Source organism: Parasteatoda tepidariorum, chromosome X1 (genome assembly GCF_043381705.1).
Source record: "Parasteatoda tepidariorum isolate YZ-2023 chromosome X1, CAS_Ptep_4.0, whole genome shotgun sequence".
NCBI lineage: Eukaryota > Metazoa > Arthropoda > Arachnida > Araneae > Theridiidae > Parasteatoda > Parasteatoda tepidariorum.
In genome coordinates, this window is record NC_092214.1 from 77,027,225 (window position 1) to 77,035,269 (window position 8,045).

At 29.2% G+C, this 8,045-nt stretch overlaps 1 protein-coding gene across 1 annotated transcript in view; it reads right to left on the reverse strand.

Moving 5' to 3' along the window:
* Positions 1–7,803, reverse strand: part of LOC107443169 (uncharacterized) — a 295,578-nt gene extending 287,775 nt beyond the window's left edge. Inside the window, exon 1 of the mRNA XM_071187585.1 lies at positions 7,305–7,803. The gene's annotated coding sequence lies outside the window, so the exon portion shown is untranslated. The remainder of the gene's footprint in view (positions 1–7,304) is intronic.
* Between the last annotated feature and the right edge of the window lie 242 nt (positions 7,804–8,045).

Below are 8,045 nucleotides of genomic sequence, written 5' to 3' on the forward strand. Positions count from 1 at the left end.
CGTAAATATTACTAAATCATTAACTTTAAAATTAGGTTCCAAAAAATGAGTGTCATAACGAATTTTGGTTTTCTTAAAAAACTCTTGGGTATTTTGAACAGCTATTTTTCTTGCTTCATCAACTGGAGGATAAATATTTTGATTTACAAGAGAATCACAAGGTAATTTTCCATACATTAAATAAGCAGGAGGAAATTGAGTTACAGAATGAGGGGTGTAATTATATTCATNGTTCAATTAAAAAAATTTGCTAATATGTTTTTCAACATTTTCTAACATTTACATTAACATTTTCCTATTATGTTTTTCTTCGCAAAGCTCGCGAAACAAATAACGTTCAACATTCACAAAATAGATTTATGACAAAACATCGATCTTATACGAGCTCTCAAATTTACATTGAACTATAATTCTGCTGACTTCACTCATCGCTTTGAATTTAATAATTGTTCGCTGCAACGCATAAATAAATTTAAATAATTGAAAATAGAATAGTTGGGTAAAATATAAATCATACCAAATTAGACTGTTGGCGAGGGAATATGGATTTTGAGACCAAATTGTTAAGAGATTAAATAGTTCAAGCCTTTTCAATCTACAAATTTAATTCTTCTCATTTCAATTCGAAATTAAACAGTTGCTTTTGTGTCCAGTATGTTAACAGCATTTTGTTCGTAAGTTGAAACGATATTTCCAGAATTATTGGTTTAAAGAGAAATACGAATTAATGCGAATGCTGCGAAATTCATATAGGATTGTGGTTATCGAACTTGTGTAGGAATTTTATAAGTAGAAGTTAGAGAATACGGAATTGACAACTGATTAGAAAATTTTATACGTTAACATTATATCTATAAAATAAAAATTTATAAACTGGTCATTTTTAATAAAAAAAATAAGGGTTCAAATGATTTTGACCCTTTTGTTACTGACTTTTTTTTAAATTAAAAAGAAAATGCTTGTCTATTTCTTTTCGATAAAAAAATAACAAGAAATTTATAAAATTAAAAAAAAGATTACGTTTCAAATCTTTTCCCTTTTTTTCAATTTCTGTAATTTATTCATTTAAATTTTAACATTTTATGCTAAATATACTTAGAACTGCTTTGTTAAGCGCCGGCGATGGTTATTCCTTTTTGTTTATATAATTCTAGTCATATTTTTTAATAAAAAAGAGTGCAAACGATTTTTACCCTTTTGTAACTCACTTTTTTTTAATAAAAAATATATATTTATCTGTCTTATTTCAATAAAAAAAGTAACATAAAATTTTTAAAAAATAAACGAAAATATACTTTGAATTTCTTCCATTCAATTTTTTCTTCGATTTATTGATATCAATTTTAAAATTTTTTTATGCTAAATACACTGCAAGTGCAAGTGACTGTTAAGCTTTTTTGACCATATAATGCTTCAACTTTTTTAAATCCATTGTTCATTTATTGACGAAACTGATGGACTATAGTCTTAGAACCTGAAAACATGAATACGATGACTTTTTCCCAGAAATATATATTTGCAAAATCTATTTTTTACGCCATATATTATACTATATTTTTNATTTTTTCTTCGATTTATTGATATCAATTTTAAAATTTTTTTATGCTAAATACACTTTTGATGACTTTTTCCCAGAAATATATATTTGCAAAATCTATTTTTTACGCCATATATTATACTATATTTTTCTTATTCATTTATTAATTTAAAACTTTTTTTCATTTGAAAAACGTTTTAATATTGGCTCAAATAAATAAGTAAAAAATCTTTATGTTCTACACAGAATTATTATTACAATCATTATTTTTAAAATGAGAAGTGAATTAACTAGTTTTATCTAATCATGTTGCATGAATATTTTTTTAATCATATTTACTGCTGCTTATTTTACCATAATTTTAGAATAAAATTTGAAAAGTGTTTCCAAGCAATTAACGATTATATACCTTCAGAAAATTCGATTCAGTGCTGAATCACAATATCTGTACTTTAAACCACGTTTTAACTTTTCTTCCACGATACTAAAAACAAAAAAGTTATTTCCACAATAAGCATAAAAATGGCAACAAAAAAAGGCAGTGAATTAGTCTTGAGAAATAATAATAATTTAAACTGATTGTGAAACCAAATGCTTCAAATGAAAACAATCAAATTACATTGCTTCAAAATTATTGCATCCATTGTCAAACAATCTCGACTTCAATCGGAAAGAACATAGTAAACTGTTGGAAAAGGATAAGCTACGCTTTTGCTTCTATGTTATATTTGTACCATACCTACGGTAAATATGTAATGATGTATACTTTATATAAAAAGAAAAACATTAAAATTGCTTTTAAATAACAAAATATTCACTTTCAAAGATTTCCTATTTAAATCACAAATTACAGAGTAAAATGTTTGAATACGAAAAATAAAGCAGAATCATATTCTTTTGAATCGTTACAAATACACTGAGACATATTCTTCTCCAATTAGCATATCTTTTAGAAAAGGGTGCTTCTTCTTCCATTAATTGTTTGCCGATATTAAGTTACACTCTTTTATTTATTCGTCTTCCTTAAAATCTCATTAACAAAATAGGTAGCTAATTAAAATTATTAACTATATTGTTATATTAAAGATTTTTATCTGCTAACATTTTAAGAAATATAGTGTAATGGAATATTTTCGAGACATTAATCAACAAATATAGTATTTCATATTCCTTCCATACAAAATTTGGACTTTAATTTATAATGGAATGATTTATTAGAATTATATATTATTATATTATATTTTAGATTGTAGACAAGGAATTTATTAGTTATTTACGGCGTCTACAAGGGATCTTTTATAAACTTTATACTTGACAGTTAACATTAAACGAAAATATTAACTGCATTCTAGATTTATTAAAGATTAAACACTGTTTATTTCTTTAAAAAAATAAATTTTAGGTTAAAAAAAACTATTTGTTCATTATATCATAGACTATTTTTTGTCAACTTTTGGACAGTGCACTGCAAAAGAAGTTGTGGCAAAAAAACCTATTTGCATGATAGAAATACTCTTGATTAAAATAAAATTAGAATTCTGATAATTTTTAATCATTATAACTGTGGAATAAAATTGTTTGCTCATTAGTGTATTCTTTCAATTTACCAAATTTATTACCAAACAGAGCGTTGATATAAACATATTTGACTTGTAATTTTTACATTGGTCATTACCAAAATGCTAGGGAGAAAATCACCGTAGTTTTTAGTGTTCCCATGGAACAAAAAAAACAAGGTAAGCTTTACCATATTCTGGTAGTTTTGATCATACTTTTATCTTCAAACTGTTAGAGACTTCTCGGAAAAAATGGTTCAATGAATTTTTTTATTTTACCACATTCAAGCAAAACTGTCAAATAACCATAAATAAGATGGTATTCAAACTTAACTGTGGTAAAAACCGTCTATTAACTGCTTTCACTTAATACGGTTAAACAACCTAAATTACGCACCATAACATTAACGCACCAACTAGACCCACCTCATGAAACCACTTAGTTCCTAGCAGATGGGAACATTCTATAGCCGAAAGGGCTAATCTGTCAATCTCATGACCGACAGAACGGGGGTTCGAGTCCCAGCGTTGACACCACAATATTTCCTCCATTCAATTCCGTACATGAATGTATTGCACTCCCCACTATGTATCCCTGGGCTGATAAAAAACGATATTCTCATTCAAGCGCAGATAAAAGCACCATAAACAGTCTCTAATGTCAAGTTAAATTTCTTTTTCACGGTTTTGAAACCATGCTAATTGTAAATGGCTAAAAAACTGTATAGTTTTGTATTCATGATTTTTTTAACCAGACTTGTGGTGAACGGTTTCAAAACTGTCGAGATGAAAAATATTCTTCGTCATAAACCTTACGATTAATTGGATGGATAGACTGTTTATGGTTATTTCACCATTATTTTAGAATAAAAATTCTAAAAGTGCAGTGAAGAAAAGAGACAAGAGTGAAAATCGAAATGAATTTATTACCTAACAGTATATGCAATAAGTCACAAAAGAATTTTCATTAAGTAGATTAGCTTCATGAGCTGATATTTACAACGTGTTATTACATGGTAAGTTTTTCACTATTTTTTACTTACACACGTATGTCTCAAAATGAAATAATTTTAATAAATTACAAGAATTTTAAGCAAATTAATAGTACGCTGGATTGATTTTAATAACTTTGTTAATTGGGAAGGAATGGTATCAAAAATCCACTAAAACTTAAAGTAGCCACTTTACCCGTTCTTCTCGTACTTGTCTTATTGTAACGAAAATATTCAGTCGTTAAAAAAAATACAAATACCACTTTCACATTATAAATAATGCAACCCAACTTGTAAATCCCTGTTTGATAAACAATATGTTTTTACAAAAAATGCATCAAAATCCCTCTATTTTGAACTTTTCTTAAAAAAAGAAAGCCTATAATAATATCCAGTAAAACATTACTTAAAGAAAAAAAAATTAATAATGATAATTCAAAAGAAAGAATTACGTAAGAAATGAGCTTGTTTACGTGATAAGGTTTCGTAAGTAGCTAATTAACTTTCGCTAAAATACAAAATTTATTTGCAAAAATATTCTTACTCTAAGTCGCTGTTGATTTTTTCAAAATTAATTAACAATTTATTTGAAATTATTATCTTTCATGCAAGACATTTTACGAGACTAGCCCATATATCAATTAAAATGATGTTTATGGAATTTAAACTTCTTTGCATCTAAACATTTTTCTAACAACAATTCATTTAAATTACGTTTTATTTTCGGTCTTTTTTTAGCATAAAAAATTGTCATTTTCCTTCAAGTATTCAATTGTTTTTTTCAAATTGTAAATAATTTAACAATAAACTCTTACAAAAATTGGTTCAACTTTAAACCATAATATAGGTAATTTAAACCATAATACGACGTAATATTGCTGATAAGTTCAAATAGACGTTAAACGGAATCTTGTTTCCATTCAAGTTTCACCTTAATATCATGTAATCAAGTTTAAGAAGTGCGAAATGCGGTTCAACTCATCATCATACACTCTATAACAAAAAAATCGACGCACTAAAAACGCACTAAGACGCGCAAAATCGACGCTCGATCAGGCTGGAATGATGCCGACTGGGGACGTATAGTCTTTATCGACGAATCCCGCTTCCAACTTGTCCTGACGATCATCGAAGACGTGCTTGGAGACGCACAGGGCAGAGGGGCGGATCCTGCCTTCACTATTGCACGCCACACCGGCCCTCAACAAGGCATTATGGTCTGGGGTGCCATTTCCTTTGACAGCCGGACCCCTTTGGTCGTCATTAGAGGTACACTTACTGCACAGCGATACGTCGACTACATCGTAAGACATGTTTTGCTACCGTTTCTTTTGCAGCACCCTAGGCTGGGTTTTTCAGCAGGGCAATGACAGACCACATACGGCACGTGTTGCTATGAACTGTCTGCAAGCTTGTCAAACTCTTCCTTGGCCTTCCAGATCACCAGATCTCTCTCCCATCGAGCATGTCTGGGATATGATGGGAAGGCGATTACATCTGGCACGGAATGTTGATGACCTCGTTCGACAATTGGATCGAATTTGGCAGGAAATACCGCAAGAGACCATCCGGGAGCTTTATCGGTCTATGCCACGCCGTGTGGCAGCTTGTATCCAGGCTAGAGGCGGGTCAACACCTTATTGAACTTGTTACTGTAACTCTGCAATAAATTATTCAATTGTTCTGAAATTTTAATCATTTACTATTCTGTACATTGTCTTCCTATCCACCAATTTTCGTTTCAATCGGACTACTCCTTCTTGGAGCGTCGATTTTTTTGTTATACAGTGTATTAAGGTTGCTGCAAATTTAAGTGATATCATGGTCTAACAGGCTCCAAAATTTCTAAAAGCACTTTTAAGATAAGATTTGTTTTTAATTGAACATCATAGTTTTGTATCAAAGAAACCATTTAAATAAAAATGCTTTAACATTTTTTTAAAAAATAACATGTTTTTAAGTATTAAACAAAAAGTTTAATAACACATTAAACTGAACCAAGTTTCTGTTCAAGCTTGACCTTAATATCAGATAACCAAGTTTAAGAACAGCAATTTACGATTCAATTCAGCACCATATTAAGGTTGCTGCAAATTTAAGCGATATCATGATCTAACAGGCTCCAATATTTTTAACAGTTCTTTTAAGCTAAGAATTTATTTTTTTTAACTAAACATTACGTTTTTGCGTTTTCTTTTTACTTTTTTTTAAATTGAACAGCATTGTTTTATATCAAAGAAACCATTTAAATAAAAATGCTTTAACACTTTTTTTAAAGAAAAACATGTTTTTTTAAGTATCAAATAAAAAAATAAAGAATGCGTTAAACTGGACTAAGTTTCTGTTCAAGCTTAATATCATGTAACCAAGTTTAAGAACAGCAATTTATAATTCAACTCAACATCATATTGAGGTTGCTGCAAATTAAAACGATGTTATTTTAACAGGCTCCAAAATTTTACTTTGTACAACTTTTTTGAGCTAAGAATTTTTTTAACTAAACATTACGTTTTTGTGTCAAAAAACTAAAGCGTAAAATTAACGGTCACCACCAGCTACTGCATGTAACAAATGGAGATATTAAAAAAAAATATTGTCTGCCACCCGATAGCCACTTTTTTCGTCAAAAATGCATATCATGTGCATTTACACATATTAGAATTATTTATTAGACTATTATTACATATATATTATAAGAGAATTAGAGAATACACATATATTATGGAGTAAATTCCAGAATATGTAATAATTAGAATAAATTAATTTACGCGTATTAGTATTATTCTTAATGGTTATGGGATTATTATAAACATTTTATGATATTCTTAAAATTAGTTTATTTCACACTTGCTTCTTAAAATTTTTCTTCACCTGAGAAATGAATCATAATTTTAAAAAATTTTCAAAGCAAATGCCTTACGTTGTTAATATCATCAGGCTTCTTTTATCCCTTCAATTTTTGAAAAAATGGCCAGATGTTTTAAAAAGTGACCACTGTTAAAAATGCTACAAGTGTCCACCGGGCAATAGCAAAATTTCTTAATTTATACCAAAAAATAACTATATCAAAATATTCTAACAATTTTTTTTAAGAAAAACCTGTTTCTCGGCATCCAATCGAAAATTTTATGAAAAAGAACAAAAAATAATACAATTCTATTAAGAAGAGAACTTGTTATGATTAGACGGTAGAAAAAGTTGAGAAATAAGCATGCTTACCTTCTGCGATTAAGTTTGGAGCGCCGAAACAGAGAATGAAACTAACACTGGATGAATGCACAGAAAATTGTGCGCTCCTTCCATGCCTGCGCTATCTTAAAACGGACCTTCAGCAGATGCACAGAGATAGGAATTTCGAACATCCACTCCCATTGGTTGCAGCTGAATCTTCGCGCAGTCGCTGGACCAACAGATGAGTGAATGAGGGAGCATGTGGTTGTCCAGAAAAAAAAAATTTGGACGAAAAATACCTGTCAGATGCGAAATTTTGATGAAAACATCCTTAATCATGAGTTCTCTCAGCAATAGATGAATTAAAAAAAAAACTAGAGAAAGAAAAATGATATTCTCCAGAGAAATACTCCGAGAAAAAGAAATAAATAACTTCGAATTATAAAATCAACATGAAAAGAGTACCAAGAACTGCTTAACTGACAAAATGAAATTATCTTTCATAGCACCATTCATGGAATATTTTGTGAAAAGATTGAAGCAGTTTGAATTAAAAGAAAAAAAGGATAAAATTCCCGGAAAAAATTGATCCGACTAGAACATTCGCCAAATCTCGCAAAGCTGTTAACCAGCTATTTAATGTAAAACGATTTGCCGAACGAAATATTTTGCATACGGTGTAAAAAAATAAACTGTGATGAAAACAAAATCGTTTGAGCCAATAACATTTAAATTAAACTACTGGAAACTTTACCATTTTATTTTTCGATTAGAACCTGATATATCTGT